At 37.4% G+C, this 18,454-nt stretch overlaps 1 long non-coding RNA gene and 1 other non-coding gene across 2 annotated transcripts; one reads left to right on the forward strand and one right to left on the reverse strand.

Moving 5' to 3' along the window:
- The first annotated feature begins 7,630 nt into the window (after positions 1 to 7,630).
- Positions 7,631 to 7,737, forward strand: LOC136231511 (small nucleolar RNA R71). The gene has a single exon (XR_010689887.1). It is a non-coding gene; the product is annotated as a small nucleolar RNA R71 (small nucleolar RNA).
- Positions 7,738 to 7,964: 227 nt separating this feature from the next.
- Positions 7,965 to 14,877, reverse strand: LOC136231352 (uncharacterized). The gene is made up of 2 exons (XR_010689765.1): positions 14,817 to 14,877; positions 7,965 to 8,275 (listed from the first exon to the last, which is right to left on the reverse strand). It is a non-coding gene; the product is annotated as an uncharacterized lncRNA (long non-coding RNA).
- Positions 14,878 to 18,454: the final 3,577 nt, after the last annotated feature.

Genomic DNA, 18,454 nt, shown 5'->3' on the forward strand with positions numbered 1-18,454 from the left:
AGGTTTTCTTCTTATTCATGGTCAAAGTGACCAAAAATTCCACCACATATTCATTAATACGCGGAAAACGCATATTAACGAATTCTTGCCAACCCAACGCCTCAATAAAAGCATCAATTCGAGTAGAGAAATTCAATGTTCTTACCGAATGGAAGTCTAAGAAGTGCAAATCCACAAATTGGCGGTCGGCTTGTGAAAAATGTTTGAAACGAGCGGCTTCCTCCTCCGAAGCGATGTCAAAATAAGCTCCACATTGAACCCGAAGGCGATTAGCTTCCGTAACAGCGGGCTTGTTACTAACACGCTTAGTCCTAACCATGGTGATGGTGTTTAGTGTTTTTAGGGTTTGAGAAGAAGAAGAAGAAGGAATTGAGAGAAAGAGTAAAGCTTGAAGATGAGTTTGGGGGTTGGAATATGGAAGTGATTGAATAGAAAAGAGGATAGAAATTGGAGTGAATAGATTGGGAAGAGTAAAAGTAGGTTTTTGGGGAAGAGTTTGGAGTAAGGGATTGGGTAAAAATAGAGGTGATGTGAGGTTTGTGTAAGAAGTAGGTTTATATAGGGTGATTAGGTGAATGTATAGGTAGAATAGGAATAGGAATAGGCAAAAATATTGGCAAAATCGGAATCAATAGGGCATAAATCACGCGTGTCGCGACCGCGAATAGCAAAGCCGCGGCCGCGGCACTCGATTTTCAGGGAATTTTGCCCCTGAAATTCGTCCATTGTTTGCTGCTCATACCGAGAATTATTAATTCTCGGTAGAGAATTGGTCAAAATGGCCTATTTGGGTGCCTATTGACATGGTTTGTGCAATTTTGTTGATGATTTGGTTCCTGAACTTAATATAAAGTGTCCCTGCACTTAAAAACTAAAATAAATGACATTAATTGCAAGGAAAACCAAAGGTTTAACCTTAATAAATTGAATTAAAGTGTAATAAATTGGTTTATGAATAATTAATGAAACTTAAATGTCATTGATGCATATAAGTTAAGAGAATCATATTAAGTGCATAATAAGTGCATATAAATATATATTAATTATAGGAATTTAGTCAATTGAATGAATTAATGTTTTAAACTCAATGAATGAAGTTTGTGAAAATTTGGATTAAGTGTGAATATATGTGTTAATTAAGAAAACCATGATTTGTTCAATATTATAGATTTTATATAGATTTAACCATGATTATATAAGAAATGTAATCAAACATATATCTAACCTTGTAAAAAAAATAGTAAATGAACTAAAATGAAATAGAACTTTATTGAATAAAACAAACTATAAAAACAAAGAATAAAATGAAATAATACAAAAACACACAAAATATTTACAAAAAGAAAACCTATAAACCTAAACTATTCTATATACTCATCCTTATCAAGTGGGATATTTCTGGCCTTAATACGATCAATTTGAAACTGCACGAAAGTTTCACGTTCCGGTGCAGACAGAAAGTGAGGCCCTGCTCGAAAGACACGTTTTACAAGTCCTTCGTGCTCGAGAAACTCATAGTCAATTGTCGGGAAGAATTCATCATCACTCCAGGGAACATCAATGGTACCCTTTGTACCGAGAATTATTCCACAGATTATATTGCCGAACCCAATCTTCTTATCCTTGGATCGAGAAGCGGCGACAAGACCCTCCATCAGAATTTTTGAAGAATCTACTGCATTTCCCTGGAATATATCTCCAAGGACATAAAGATCTGTGTCACGGACCACACTACTGAATGTGCGACCGAATAAACTGTGACACAGGAATTTGTGCAGATATAGCATGGAGTTGGAGCGAAAAGAGTGATTATAGGCGAGTTTTGAATTGAATCGCCAGAATCCAGTGAGCATTCTCCAAATGTCCAAGGATGTCATGTCTCGTCCAGGATGACGTTTGATTGTATCCCTCGGGGGAAAACCAAACCAAGCATGCAACTCAGGATAGCCGAAAGTAAAGATTTCGCCTTCCCGACGAAAACTGAGACGTACTCGTCGTTTATTAGTGAAACGCACGGTACAGAAGAATTCGAGTATCCAGTCGCCTATTATTGGAAATCGCATTTGGGCGAATTTTGTCCACCCTAGGCGTTCCATATAGCGGCTCATGTCATCAGTAATGCCTAATTGGCTGTTAGGAAATTCATCCATATACAACATTCCGGTGAAGAATTTGTAACGGTGATTCCAATAACGCCTACCTTCATCGTGATTGAAGATAGGAAAAGGCGCCCCATATCGATTGGATAAGTCTAGGCGTTTGTTGCTTGAGGCAGCATTGTGCCTTGAATGTTTGTATTTGGTAGGCATGGTGTCGATTTGAAAGAAACAAAGTTTCTGTTACTAAATAAAAATGGTGTTTTGAAGAAATCAGAGTTCTAATAAAGATGAAAAGAATTGTAACAGAACTTGAATCCTCTAAGACTAATTTATAAGAGTTTTGGATGAAAAGAGGTGTTGTTTTAATCATGAAAAGGTATAAAATGACACCTTTCGGGAATGAAGAAACTTAAGGTTTCAGTTGTTAAGAGGTTTGTTGAAAGGTTAAGGTTGATTCAGACCTGAGTGTGCAGGAATTTCGCGTGTCGCGGCCGAGAATAGCAAAGCCACGGTCGCGACACGCTGATTTCCTTGCGGAAATCAGGCGTCGAAAGCCATGTCCTGATTCACGGTAGAGAATTTATAATTCTCGGTAAGTTCAGAGAAAATCTAACCTAATTGGACAAATCTGAAAAATAGAATTCTCGGCAGAGAATTGCCTGAAACTTCAATTTCAATCTAATTTCCTAAAATTAATTCTAAAATTATGAAATAAACATATTTTATGCATATAAATCATAACATAAAGGCATCTAATCACAAAAATTGGCATTTGAAAAAAAATAAAATAAAATAAAATAAAATAAAATAAAATAAAATAAAATAAAATAAAATAAAATAAAATGAACAAAAATATAAAAAGAAATAAAACAAAATAAACTGTGATCGAAAAACTGAGTGATTTATACGTCAGAAAATCTTGTTACGAACGAAATTTCTAGTTGTGAAATATTTTCGTAATAGATTTTACATCGATTACCATTAACTTTGAAACGAATTCCGTTAGGACCTTCCAGTTCTAAAGAACCATAATCGAATGTTTTGACGACTAAATATGGTCCTATCCATCTGGACTTAAGTTTTCCTAGAAATAAACGAAATCGTGAATTAAATAACAGCACTTTATCCCCAACGTTAAAGTGTTTGACTTTAATTTTGGCATCGTGCCATTTTTTCACTTTTTCTTTATAAATTTTTGCATTTTCGTAAGATAGATAGCGTAACTCATCTAACTCATTTAAATCGAGCAAACGTTTCTTACCTGCTTGTCGTAAATCAAAGTTAAGTTCCCTAATAGCCCAATAGGCTTTATGTTCTAATTCGACAGGCAAATGACATGCCTTTCCATACACTAAGCGGTATGGAGTCATTCCTATTGTTGTTTTAAATGCAGTATGGTATGCCCATAACGCATTATTTAGTTTACAAGACCAATCTTTTCTTGAGGATGAAATTGTTTTCTCTAGAATCCATTTGAGTTCTCTATTTGATATCTCCGCCTGACCATTTGACTGAGGATGGTATGGCGTTGATACGTGGTGGCATACTCCATATTTTTTCATAAGCGTTTCAAAACTTCGGTTTATAAAATGAGCACCACCATCACTAACGATGACTCTTGGACAACCAAATCTACAAAATATATCGTAAAGAAAATTAACAACAACTTTAGAATCGCTCGTCGGGGTTGCAATTACTTCAACCCACTTTGAAACATAATCAACGGCAACTAATATGTAAGTTTTACCATTAGAAGGGGGAAAAGGTCCCATGAAATCTATTCCCCACATATCGAAGACTTCAACTTCTAATATGGTTGTGAGGGGCATCTCATCTTTCCTTCCTAGATTTCCTGTTCTTTGGCACTTATCACAATGAGTAATAAATGAACGGACGTCTTTAAACATCGTAGGCCAAAAGAAACCACATTCAAATATTCTAGCTGATGTCTTGTTAGCTCCATTATGTCCTCCATAAGAGCTAGAATGGCATTCCGACATTATGGATTCAAATTCATTTTCACCAACGCATCTCCTAATTATCCTGTCACCACAAGTTTTGAACAGAAAAGGATCTTCCCAAAAATACTGTTTAATGTCGAAGAAAAATTTCTTCTTTTGTTGGAAATTTAATCCTTCCGGAACAATATTGGCTGCAAGATAATTAGCAATATCTGCATACCATGGTGACATGACACTTTTCATTTGATAGAGATGTTCATCAAGGAAATCATCTCGTATACCGTTAGTTTCACCTATGGGACCGTTTTCATCTTCAAGTCTCGATAGATGATCGACGATAAGGTTTTCTACTCCCTTTTTATCTTTTATTTCTATATCAAATTCTTGTAACAATAAAACCTAGACGTGGTTTTGCATCCTTCTTAGCAAATAAATATCTTAATGCTGCATGATTAGTGTAAATAATAACTTTCGAACCTAACAAGTATGACCTAAACTTATCACATGCAAAAACTACAGCTAACATTTCTTTCTCAGTTGTGGTGTAGTTTAATTGTGCACCGGAAAGTGTGTGACTTGCATAATAAATGACATGAAGTTTCTTATCTTTCCTTTGTCCTAAAACACATCCGACAGCTAAATCACTTGCATCACACATAATTTCAAATGGTAAATCCCAATCGGGTTTAGCAATAACAGGTGCACTGACTAAAGCTGTTTTTAAGGTTTCGAAAGCTTTAACGCAATCTTCATTAAAATCAAAGGTAGAATCTTTCATGAGTAGATTAGTGAGTGGTTTGGAAATTACAGAAAAATTCTTAATAAATCTTCTGTAAAAACCGGCATGTCCTAAAAATGATCTTACTCCCTTAACAGTAGTTGGAGGGGGTAGTTTCTCTATTACAGAGGTTTTTGCTCTATCTACTTCTAATCCTTTTTCAGATATTTTGTGACCTAAAACAATTCCTTCGTCAACCATGAAATGACATTTTTCCCAGTTTAATACCAAATTTGTTTCTTCACACCTAGACAAAACTTTATCCAAGTTTTCTAGGCACGAATCAAGAGAATCTCCATAAACTGAAAAATCGTCCATAAAAACTTCCATGATATCTTCAATGAAATCATTAAAACTCGCAGTCATACAACGTTGAAATGTTGCAGGTGCGTTACATAGACCAAAAGGCATTCTCCTATATGCAAATGTTCCGTAAGGACATGTGAAGGTTGTTTTATCTTGGTCATCCGGGTAAATGTATATTTGAAAGAATCCGGAGTAACCATCTAGAAAACAGTAGAAAGCATGACCAGCTATCCTTTCGATCATTTGATCAATGAAAGGAAGAGGAAAATGATCTTTCCTAGTTGCTTTATTTAGATTTCTATAATCTATACAAACCCTCCAACCAGTGGTGGTTCGCGTAGGTATTAATTCACCTTCTTCATTCCTTACAACTGTTATGCCTCCCTTTTTAGGTACACAATGGATTGGACTAACCCATTCACTATCCGAAATAGGGTAGATGATTCCATTGTCCAGAAGTTTAGTAATCTCATTTTTTACTACTTCTTTCATATTCGGATTTAGGCGTCTTTGCCTATCCGCTTTAGGTGGCTTATCTTCTTATAAGTGAATTCTGTGCATTACGATGCTCAGATTAATACCTTTTAAGTCTGAAATTTTCCAACCCATACTTCCTATCCTATTTCTAACAACTTCTTTCAATTTCTCTTTTTGGACTTGTGTTAATTTGTTAGAGATAATAATAGGTAGAGAATCGCCTTCGCCTAAGAAAGCGTACCTCAAATGACTTGGTAATTCTTTAAGTTCTAATTTAGGTGGAACTATAGTTGAAGGCGGAACTCGTCCATCTTCTCGAATCAAAGGTTCTGGGTCCTTATCTTCTAGTTCCTCACTCATTATAGGTTCTATTATTTCTTCTTTTTGAACAATGTCATTTACACATTCTTCAATTAAATCAAGTTTCATACAAGCGAAATCCTCCATAGGATATTTCATCGCTTGATTCATATCAAACTCAATCTTATCATCGCCTATTCTTAAAACTACTTTCCCTTCCGACACATCAACTAGAGCACGTCCCGTGTTCATGAACGGTCTACCAAAGATTAACGGACAATTTACGTCATAAGCAAAATCTAAAATAACGAAATCGGTAGGAAAAATAAATTTGTCAACTTTAACTAAAACATCCTCAATTATACCGTATGGTCTTTTAGTGGTTTGATCCGCTAATTGCAAAACCATATTGGTACGTTTGATGTCTTCTTCTAAGCCTAACTTATTAAAAATAGATAATGGCATCAAGTTAATGCTTGCTCCTAAATCACAGAGACAACTGGGAAATTCCATATCTCCCAATTTACACGGAATGGTAAAACATCCGGGATCCTTAAGTTTTGTGGGCAAATTACTTGACACAATCGAACTGCAATCTTCAGTTAGCGAAATGGATGAAATTCCTTCTCAACTGATTTTCTTTGAAATTAAATCTTTGAGGAATTTACCATAATTGGGAATTTGTGTAATCGCATCCATAAACGTTAAATTAATATGCAAATTCTTAAGTTTGTCTAAAAATGTTAAAAGTTGTTTGTCATAGTCCTTATTGCACTTTGTGTGGAAAAGGTGGTTTGGGTACAAAAGTTTTTGTACTAGAGTCAATTGGTGCATCTTTTTGTTTTAATGTATCTTCTTTGGGCTTCGGTAAATCAGTTCCAGGTAAGGTCAAATTTCCGGGCATTTCCGGGCCTAAGTAATTTTTCCCTGAACGAAGAGTGATAGCCTTAACATGCTCTTTCGGATTTTCTTCCGTATGGCTTGGAAGACTTCCCTCTTTGCAGGATGGAATTGATTTAGCGAGTTGTCCAATTTGAATCTCCAAATTATGGATGCTAGATGATTGATTTTTAATAAGCTGATCGAATTTATTCTCGATCCGTTTAAAACCATCGTCGTGATTACTTATTTTTCCGCTCATAGCATCAATAATTTTGTCAATTTTAGAAGATAAAGTGCTAATCGAATCTCTGGATTGATTTTGATAATTAGTAGTACGATTTTGATTAGCATTAGCATTATTATTATCTCTCCAGTTAAAGTTAGGATGATTTCTCCATCCAGGATTATATGTATTGGAATAAGGGTTATTATTTTGGTTTTGCCCTTGGACAAAATTTACCTGTTCAATTTCACTCATACCTTCGTAATCCACATCTGTTTGGATTGGCTTACCATTAGAATCACACGGTGCCATAAACCTATCAATTTTGTGCGATAAGGCAGAAAATTAGGCTCGCAACATCGCTACTGGATCAAGATTCACTATACCTTTAACTGATGATGTTGTTGAGGATGATGGTTTCGCTAATGGTACGTGTCCATGTTCCGCGGGCCACATACTGCTGTTGATTGCCATTTCCTCCAAAAGTTCTCTTGCTTGGGCAGATGTTTTCTTCATGAATAACCCTCCAGACATAGCGTCCAATGAACCTCTAGTTGTAGGATTTAGTCCATTATAAAATGTTTGCATTAAAAGTTCGGCGGGCAATGGGTGGTGTGGGCATAAACGTTGAAGTTCTTTAAAACGTTCCCAAGACTCATAAAGAGTTTCATTATCATTTTGAGAAAAAGATGTTAACTCTTTAATGACTCTTGCGGTTTTTGCTAAAGGAAATTTTTTTGATAAAAATGCTTGGGCTAATTGCTCCCAAGTCTCAATTGATGCGGCTGGCATAGAAGTTAACCATTATTTGGCTCGATCCTTCAAAGTAAAAGGAAAAAGGCGAAGTTTGATTGCTTCTGCAGTTACATCAGTAATTTTAAAAGTGTCACAAATTTCTAAGAAATTTGTCAAATGTGTATTAGGATTTTCGTTAGGTAACCCGTAAAACGTTACATTATTTTGCAACATATTAAGCAACGCAGGCTTAATTTCAAAATGATGTGCATTAATTTGGGGTCTAACTATACTGTTTGTTACACCGGCCACTCCTGGCCTAGCGTAATCCATAAGTGTGGCCATAACTTCTGGCTCGGTAATTTTAGTTTTTATTGGCGTTTTGTTTTTCTTTTTCTTTTCTTTCTTGTTCTTTTTAAGAGTTCTTTCAATTTCTGGGTCAATAGGATCTGGTGACGTGCCTGAACTTCGAGAACTGCGCATGAACTTGAAATTTCGCACGAACCGAAACTACCTACAAAACAGAATTTGAAAAATAAATATGTTAGTAATTGAAAATAAATAAAATATAAAAGTTTGAATAAGTATGAATAAACCTAGATTCGTAATAAAACACGAAAAATTTAAAATTTTATCAAAAATTTTGGCGTTCCCCGGCAACGGCGCCAAAATTTGTTGAGCGATTTCCGCAAGTGCACGGTATACGCTTGTAGTAATAAAAGATATCGATCCCACAGGGAACGTTTTTTTAACAAAACTTATTTACAATCGGTTAAATTTACTTTAAGGTTTATAATATGGAAAAATCGTTTAATCGGTTTTGGTTTTGAAATTGCTAGAATGAGAATTAGATTAGAGTATGAAGACGTTAGAAAATATTCTGATTTAAGAATGAATTTGCAAGATAGGAACGTTTAGTACTTTTTAGAAAAGTAAACGAATGTATTCGTTTGCATTAAGCAAAGAAAACAACTTTAAACTTTGTACGAATTATAAAGATGAAATAAATGACGGAACCTCTAATTAATTGGCTTTGAACATGACAAAACCCTTTCGGGATAGTTGCCCTTAATCAAATTAAAACTCTTTCGAGATAATAATTTGCCTAAGTGTTCAACAAAGTTTCCTTGTAAAGATTTTGGATTAAATATGTTTTAATGAAAACACCAGCAGTCACTTTAGTGGATTGGTTACCATAAGTGCTGCATAAAAATCTATCGAATAGAACGGACTTTATTAGATGAAATATAAATTGATACAAGTTTACAGAGAACATGGAGCATGGAAACATTCGACGGCTTGCAAGTGAACGGGTTGATCAATCCTTTCCTTGGGGTTCATTAGAGTTTGTCAGGCTCAGGGGCGGATCCTCTACTCAATCTTCTCGTTGAATCTTCGTAATAGAGACTGGGTCGGTCTACTACCAAAATGAAAACTAAACTGGAACAATGTCTAAACGCTACTAAACTTGTTATTATTGAATAAACAATATGTGTACAGCATATTGCTTTTTACAGAATCGAAATCTAACTTCTGAATCACTTGATTCGGAATTTCTGCATAAATTCTATAATCTCTTTTTTCTACATATTTTCAACTCTCCATCAACTCTTTATTTATAGATGTTGAAGAGTCTTGATTGAAGTGTCGTGTCCGTTGTGAAGGATCGTGTCCATTGCGAAAGGACATCTTTATCCACCTCTCGCGTTTCGTCGAAAACGAAAGTGTGTAACTATGCCTCTAAAATCTCCTGCTCGTACCGAGAATGGGGGAGCATCAATTGGTCTTCAAACGAAGGAAGGAGAAGCTGGGGAACGCGTGTCGCGACCGTGAATTTGGGGGCCGCGGTCGCGGCACGGAACGTTTTTCAGTTTTTCAGCTTTCGTTCGCGTCCTCGATTTGGCGTTATTAATTTCTGTCGTCTTCGACTCCTTTTGTAGGGTTTTTCTTCTGTTTTCGAGCTCTTTTCGTTCCTATTTGGATTTTACCAAATATTTATGTACCTTACAAGAAAGAAACATATTCGAGAGTAAAAGCTTCCTAAACAGTTATAAATAGCATAAATTTGTAGCAATATTGATGTAATTATTGATGATATTTTAGGTATATTTTGGGCTTAACAGTTGAGTGTGGGGAGATTCACATATATGTCAAGGAGGTGACTGAAGATGACTTGGTTAGCATTGATGAACCTGAATCAGAAGATGAAGACGAAGATGAGTTTGAGTTTATACCAAGCTCTGTTATATTAGAACAGATTGATGATGATGTTGACTTACCTAAACAGCGGGGCCTAGAGTATAGTGGAAGGAAGATGCTTTTCCTTCAGTACAATAAGGATTCAGATGAACAAGCAGTTCGTATTGCTGGTGGTGATCAAGCATCTTCTATTGCTGGTGGTGAATAGGCAGCTCCTATTGCTGGTGGTGAATAGGCAACTCCTACTGCTGGTGGTGAACACGAAGCTCCTATTGCACATGGTGGTGAACAAACGGATCCAAGTCCACATGATGAGCAAGCAGATCAAAGTGTACATGATGAGCAAGCAGATCAAAGTGATCACCAAACTACAGCTGAAACATTTGATTATGTTAACATAGATGATGCCCCTAATGCCGAAGAAGATGACCACGAAGATGAAGGTACATATGCTGGGGATGATGAAGCTGGTGACGATGCGTAAACGGCTAGGTAGAGTTTCTAAACGACGGAATGTATATTATGATAAGTGCGTTACGACTATGGATGTGATCTTTCTAAATGCTCTACTAGACGCCACTACTTAGGGGCAAGTGTACCCCGTCGTATCAAGAAATAATCCGGTTAAGACCGGGTATCGAATCCACGGGATTTATAACTACAAGTATTAAACGACTCGGTTTTATATGTTATCTAAGCGGTGAATACTTTGAGTTGATTCGGGGGAACAACTACAAACTACTCCTAACTACGGGTGAGACAAATTTATATAACAAAACTCTACGAAATGATATGGAAGGCGATAAGTTATAAATATGACAAACAATGACTCTCAATATATAAACGGTTAATGATTTACTCTTGCAATGACGACTACGTGTAGTGTGACCGACCCGTGAAGTATTTAGACTACATGGTTCCTAGTCAAGGCGTGTCTAATGCTTGGGACCAGAAATTAGGGCCCGTAAGTTCCATGGTTTGTCAATTCCTACGGTTTCCGGGGCGTCACTTCCGGTAAGGCAACACCTATATGAATCCCTAAAGATAGCCCAAATGGCGTTGGAAATCACATTCTCCTACACAATAATCAATTACGAGTATCAAAACAAGTAGCAAACATCAACACAAATATAGAAAAAGAGATTATGAATATTATAAATATGGAGAATGTAAATATGAAATACAACCAAGCCTAGTACATAGGAAGAGTACAAGCTAATTAGCAAGTGAAAAGGGAAGAATCCACCCTCGGAACTAGCTAACCGGACTCAAGGCCGTCTCGTAGGACTTGGAGGTGGAGCTTAAGAGCTTGGTGAACGGAGATGGAACGAAACTTTGACGGAATGCCGAAATCAACGAACAAGCTCTCAAGGTGATAGAGAATTGCTATGTAAATTAAAATCTCAAACAAAAGCTTAAACTATAGTAACAATTGTATATCAAAAAGGTGTGTTTCAAGGTGTCTAAATGAGTGCTAGTCACTCCTATTTATACACATCAAGCTAGGGTAGATTTGTAATTTCACAAGATACAAGTATGGAGGAACATGATTTTCTGCAGATTTCCCATGACACGCCTCGCGTATGGTGGTGTACGCCCTGCGTATTTGCCCATTCCGTCAGAAATCTCCTGCATGTGGACCAAATCCAGATCTTGTTGTCTCAACCACGCCCCGCGTAGACTGGGATGCACCTCGCGTGGTTGAGTTTCTAAGATTTTATTGCTTGAATTGGGCCTTTTACGCCACGCGTAGCTGAAGCACGCCTCGCGTAAATGAGTCCCTGAGTCTTTTAGGTCGAAGAACTTCCTTACACGCCCCGCGTGTAAGGTGGGACACCCCGCGTAGGAGCAGTTGACTCTGGGAGACCATGCAGTCTGACTTTCAGGATTAGGCTTATCATTTCTGACATATGTCACACGCCTCGCGTGGAGGTTGATACGCCCCACGTATTGGTGAGTAGATCCCACGTGGTGCCTGTGGATAGAACAATTATTTCTGACCAAGTGTTCCACGCCCCGCGTGAAGGGTGATACGCCCTGCGTATGTCGGTGGATTTTCGCTCCTTGCTCGTACCTGAAATACAATTCTCGAGAGCCGAGTTAGCTTGACGTTTTATTTTCTAAATTAATCAAAAATAAGGAAAATTAACCGAAAGTACGTAATTTATTTTTATTTCGTTATTTTATTAAAACACTCTATTTTTGCAATTAAACTTATTTATTTCTTCTAAAATTAAACCATAAATCACGCTAAAAGATAGGGACGAAACGCCCCTATCAGTGACCATGCTGCTAGGGATGATGAAGGGGAGCATGCTGTAAGGGATGATGACACTGAGAACTATGCTGCTGGGGGTGATGAGACTGGTTCCCATGATGCTAATGTGGACCATGTTCATGTGGACCATGCTGCTGGGGGTGAACAAAAGGCAGTTGCATGAGAAGAAGATGAAGACGATTTTGTTGATGATGATTACGTGCTGGAGCATGATGATGAGGATCTGGTACAGGGGGTTCAGAATGCCAGACGAGGTAGACGTACGACTGCACCATCTGTTCCCACAAGTGGTAGGGACCCGACACAAAGCTTCAACATTCAAGACAATTCATCGGAGTACGGGGACTATGATGTATTATACTCGGAGTCAGATTTTGAGAATGAAGGTAAAACCAGGTACCCAAAGTTCAATGCTCCTAGGGATATGGCAGATCCTACATTCAAGATAGGCATGCTATTCAATGATAACGAAAAGTTCAAAGCAGCATGTAGGAGCCATGGCATCAAGCACAGATTTCAACCATGGTTCAAGCTTAACACACCTATCAAAGTGGAGGCAGTTTGCAAGGGGATGATCAGTGATAGTGACAAGTGTCCATGGAGAATATATGCTTCAAGGGTGGATAGAAAGGATCCATTGAATCGGACCATGCAGGTGAAGAGTGGTCACTTCCAACATGAGTGTTGTAAAGTACATAAAAATTTTCACATGACGTATAAGTATATTGGGAGGAAATATTTGGAGGATTTCAAGAGTGATGCTGACTGGAAGATACAGGCAATGATGGATGACATCAGAAGGGAGATGTCCTTGAGCATTGGCAGAATGACAGCTTACAGGGCTAAGTGCTTTGCCATTGCCATTATATATGGTGATGAGAAGAGCCAATATGAGAACATCTACAGGTATATTTTGTTGGTTATAATTTGCATTGGTTGTTTATACATGTACATGTACATCTGTTTATATAGGTATAGGGCTGAGATAATGAGATCCAACCCAGGTTCTACTTTTATGGGTAGGTGGAAGGAAGTAAAATTCATGGGCATGTACATGTGCTTGAGTGCTTTGAAGTCAGCTTGGAAGGCAGGGTGCATGAAAATTATTTCATTAGATGGCTGTTGGTTAAAAGGTATGTTTGGAGGTCAGATGTTAGTAGCTGTTGGGATTGATCCAAATGACTGCATCTTTCCTATTGCATATGCCATAGTAGAGACAGAAAGCAAGGAAACTTGGCTGATGATCTAGAAATTGAAGATAGTAGCCATTTCACCTTCATTTCAGATAGACAAAAGGTATAATTGCTTATTTGGATAGTGTGTATTTATTTACATATTCATGATGCATAACTGTGTCATTACATGTAGGGATTAATAGGGGCAGTGGAGATGTTGTTCCCCCATGCTGAACACAGGCTTTGTGTACGCCATATGTACACAAACTTTAGAACGAAATTTAAAGGGAAAGAGTTGAAGGATTTAATCTGGAACGCAGTAAGGGCTCCATATATGGCTAAGCATGAGGAATGGATAAACAAGATTGAACAGATTTCACCTAAGGCAAGGGAATGGCTTAGACAAATGCCAAGCGAACACTGGGCCAGGGCATGCTTTTCTGAAAGGTAATAACCTATCTATTGTTTGTGATGGATTTTGTTTCAATAGTGTAATTTGAATGCTTGTTTTCTGTTATAGGGCACAATGTGATATGCTCTTAAATAACTTGTGTGAGTGCTTCAACAAGTACATCCTTGATGCAAGGGATAAGGGCATAATCACCATGTATGAGATGATTAAAGTGAAGTTAATGAAGAGGATCAAGAACAAAGCAGATATTATGAAGAAGAATAACAAGAAGTTCTGTGGAAAGATTTTGAAGAAGCTAGAAATCAACAAGGATTAGGCAAGACATTATGTTCCAACTTACTCAGGTGGGCCTAGAGTTCAAATCAATGGGCTGGGAGAGCAGTTTGTTGTGAATTTAGAAGATAACACTTGCACATGTCGACGATGGCAGTTGAATGGGATCCCTTGCAGTCACGGTTGTGCTGCTATTATAGGCCAAAACGACAACCCGGAGAACTATCTAGCAGATTGTTATTCAGTTGAAACCTATCTGAAAGTCTACAGTTTCATTATTGAACCAACTAATGGCATGGATCAATGGCCCAATGAAGATCCACCGGTTCCAATTGAGCCTCCTTCACCGGTGAAGGCCAAGCGTGGCAGAAGGCAAAGGGCAAGGAGGAAAGAACCAGAAGAAATTGAGGCAACTAACAGAACTAAATTGAGCAGGAAAGGTAACATGTACATGACATGCAGAAAATGTGGAGGTAAAAACCACAACAAGAGGACATGCACATCACAAGCTACACAATCAACTGCTCCACAGGTATTAATTATGTAATGTATAGTCATATGATTTCTGATAGGGATCTAACTATCATTCATATATGTTTCTTGTGTTGGAAAAATAGGCTAACGTATAGCAGCGGAAATATAAATTTTTTAACCTATTTCCATAAACCACAAGATCTGTTAACCGTTATTTCATATAAAGAGGGATAAGAAGAAATACCTTTTAGATGTTCTATCTACCGTTGCAAATGAAGTTCCCACAACTCTTACTTCGAGTTCCTGAGCACAGAACAAAACAAATATGAGATTAAGTTACAATCAACCGTTGAGTAGCAACCAAAATAGATTGCCTCTAATTAATCAACACAAGATCAAGGATAAAGAAAGAAAGATGAAAATCAATTGAACGGAAGAAAGCGGTAGAAAATCTCGTCCTCGGGCTAGGGGGGTTCGAAATTTTCTCTCTCTCTCTTAGTGTGGAATTCGAAATTCTCAAGGGTTGGGATTTCGAAATTCCCTTAGGGGTATTTATAATCTTCCTTGTATCTAATCCTTAGTTAGATAGAATTAGATTATTGAATAAGAATTCAATTCGGAATAGAACTCTTAATTATTATCTATTAATATATCTAAATATAAAAGATAATAACAATAACCTTATTGGATAATAATGGGAGTAATTTAATCTAATTAAAACTCCTAACTTAGTTATCCTTTAATTAATTTAATTCATAATCCTAATCTAATTAGAATAGATAAAATCAAATTAATTATTTATGTATTTATTATACATAAATTTCGACCCCTACAGTCACTGGGCCTTATTGGGCTCAGTTGGGCTTCCGTCAATTAATTAACATCTGTCTCTCTCTTGGGTTCCAAGTCTTATGTGTGACCCATTAGGTTCTTATTGCTTCTAGCCGTATGCAACTTATTAAAATTAATTTTCAAAGAATTATATTTTAATCTTTGCATAACGGAATGATGTACAGAGTATGTGATTAGCAAGTCTGTAATCATTCCCCTAGAGCTATAAGAAGATAGGTTGATTCTGTCGTTGACCTTTCAGTATTAGTTACGGTATAATTCGATCCTTTATCAACTACGTCCTTGAACTGAATCTTATGACTATGGATAATGTCAAGTCACATATAGCGAGACGTTCGTTTTACTTGTTCTTGGCCGAGTCAACTCCAATTAGATAGGTTAAGAGAAATCTAATTTCATTCTTAAGCTATCACCTTGCAAGGATTTAGAGTCAAGACTTCCACAAGCGATCCATGGACATATCTCCCATTTATCGGGAGTGATAAATGCTCAATCCAATATATAACGATCCCGCAATCACTTCCTGTGATACCCAACCTCTGCTGTTCACACCCCAGAGTCATCTCTGTTAAGGATCGTGTTACAACAGGATCAAAGCGTCACATTCTGTAATCCAGAATACCAATTAATATTCCTTTGAGTCTGAGGATTATTTATACCTATTAATACTAATGAGATGAACAGGTGACAAGGATGAATCTACCCATCCTATTATCTCAAGTCGGATCCCCAATCCTAATGAACTACTTTTCATCGGATCCATGTAACTGTCCAGATATCTATATATATGAAGCTTGTGAGATCAGTTTTCTGTCGGACAGAAGACATTGTTACATGCAAGTCTCAGCAGTGATATGTCAATCCTAAACATATTACTTGACTTGGGGTGGTTTTAAGTTTATTAGTTTATTATAAAGTTTTGTCTCACTTCATGCTTGTATGAACACTTTATAATCACTTTAAAACAAACTTACGGATTTCCTTTTATTAGACTTTATTTAGTGCTTAAAAGGGATTGCCTTTATATAGTTATAAAACATATATCTCATTAAAACAAATGATGTAAAGAACACTTCATTTACATTAAGTTTGTATCCTAGAACAATTGTCTATAGGACACTAAACCTCAACATACTCCCACTTGGACTAAAGCCAATTGTTTCTATAACTTATCCCAGTAGAAGTTATATGACGATCATGTACTTTCTGGGTTAAGGGCTTTGTCAACGGATCTGCAACGTTGTCCTCTGTAGGTACTCTTTCTATTCTCACATCTCCTCTTGCCACAATTTCTCTTATAATGTGGTATCGCTTAAGGTAATGCTTGGATGCATTATGAGACCGTGGTTCCTTTGCTTGCGCAATGGCTCCATTGCTATCACAATACAGTGTAATGAGATTTACAATGTCAGGCACCACACCAAGTTCAGTAATGAACTTCCTAATCCAAACTGCTTCCTTTGCTGCTTCCGCAGCAGCGATATACTCTGACTCGGTCGTAGAGAAAGCTACGCTTCCTTGCTTGGAACTCTTCCAGCTGACCGCGCCCCCATTCAAGATAAACAGGTATCCTGATTGGGATTTAAAATCATTCTCATTTGTGAGATGACTTGCGTCTGAAAATCCTTCTATTTTCAGATCTCCTTCTCCGTACACTAGAAGCATGTCTTTAGTTCTTCTCAAGTACTTAAGAATGTTTTTGACGGCAATCCAGCGCTACGTCAGGTCTAGTGCATAACATAGCATACATAATCGAACCGATTGCGCTGGCGTACGGGACTACAGCCATGCGCTTCTTATCATCATCGTTTTTAGGACATTGATGATTGTTTAACTTTACTCCATGTAGCATGGGTAAGTTACCTCGTTTCGATTCAAGCATGCTAAACCGCTTTAGCACCTTTTCGATGTATGTAGCCTGTGAAAGACCGAGCAGTCTTCTTGATCTATCTCTGTAGATCTTTATACCAAGTATATAAGCTGCTTCACCAAGGTCTTTCATTGAGAAGTTACCAGATAACCATACTTTTACCGACTGTAGCAGAGCTATGTCATTTCCCATTAGTAATATATCATCCACATATAATATTAGAAATGCTATAGAGCTCCCACTTGCTTTCTTGTAAATGCAAGCTTCTTCGCAATTTTGTTCGAAACCAAATTGTTTTATGGTTTCGTCAAAACGCTTGTTCCAGCTTTTAGATGCTTTCTTGAGTCCATAAATGGATCTCTGAAGTTTGCAAACCTTGTTTGCATCCTTTGATATGAAACCTTCAGGTTGCATCATATATACATCCTCAAGCAGGTTTCCGTTTAGGAAAGCTGTTTTCACATCCATTTGCCAAATCTCGTAATCGTAGTGAGCGGCAATAGCAAGCATTATTCTGATTGATTTGGACATAGCCACAGGAGAGAAAGTTTCGTCATAATCAATTCCTTGCTTCTGACGATATCCTTTCACTACTAACCTAGCTTTGTAGGTGCTAACCTTTCCATCCATGTCTGTCTTCTTTTTAAAGATCCATCTGCACCCAATGGGTTTTATCCATTCGGGTGGATCAACCAAAGTCCACACTTGGTTGGTGTACATGGAATCCATTTCAGAATCCATGGCCTCGAGCCACGCTTTAGAATCTGGACTAGTAAGAGCCTCTTCATAGTTTTCGGGTTCATCGTCTCACACGGGAACCTCATCATCTCCCACTAGAAAACCATATCTAATAGGGAGTTCACGAACTCTTTGTGATCTACGAAGGGGTGGCACTTGAGTCTCATCTAATGGGACTGCATCGGGTTCCTCAATTGCTTCTGTTGTTTCAGTTGGTGTTTCTTGTTCATGAACTTCATCAAGTTCAATCATGCTTCCCTTTTCTGTGTCTTCGAGAAACTCTTTCTCTAAGAAGGTTGCGTACTTGGATACTATCACTTTCTGATCATCTGGATGATAGAAGTAATATCCCATAGTTTCCTTAGGGTATCCAATGAAGAAACATTTATTAGATTTAGAATCTAGTTTGTCAGACGCAATGC

Source organism: Euphorbia lathyris, chromosome 5 (assembly GCF_963576675.1).
Source record: "Euphorbia lathyris chromosome 5, ddEupLath1.1, whole genome shotgun sequence".
NCBI classification, from domain to species: domain Eukaryota; kingdom Viridiplantae; phylum Streptophyta; class Magnoliopsida; order Malpighiales; family Euphorbiaceae; genus Euphorbia; species Euphorbia lathyris.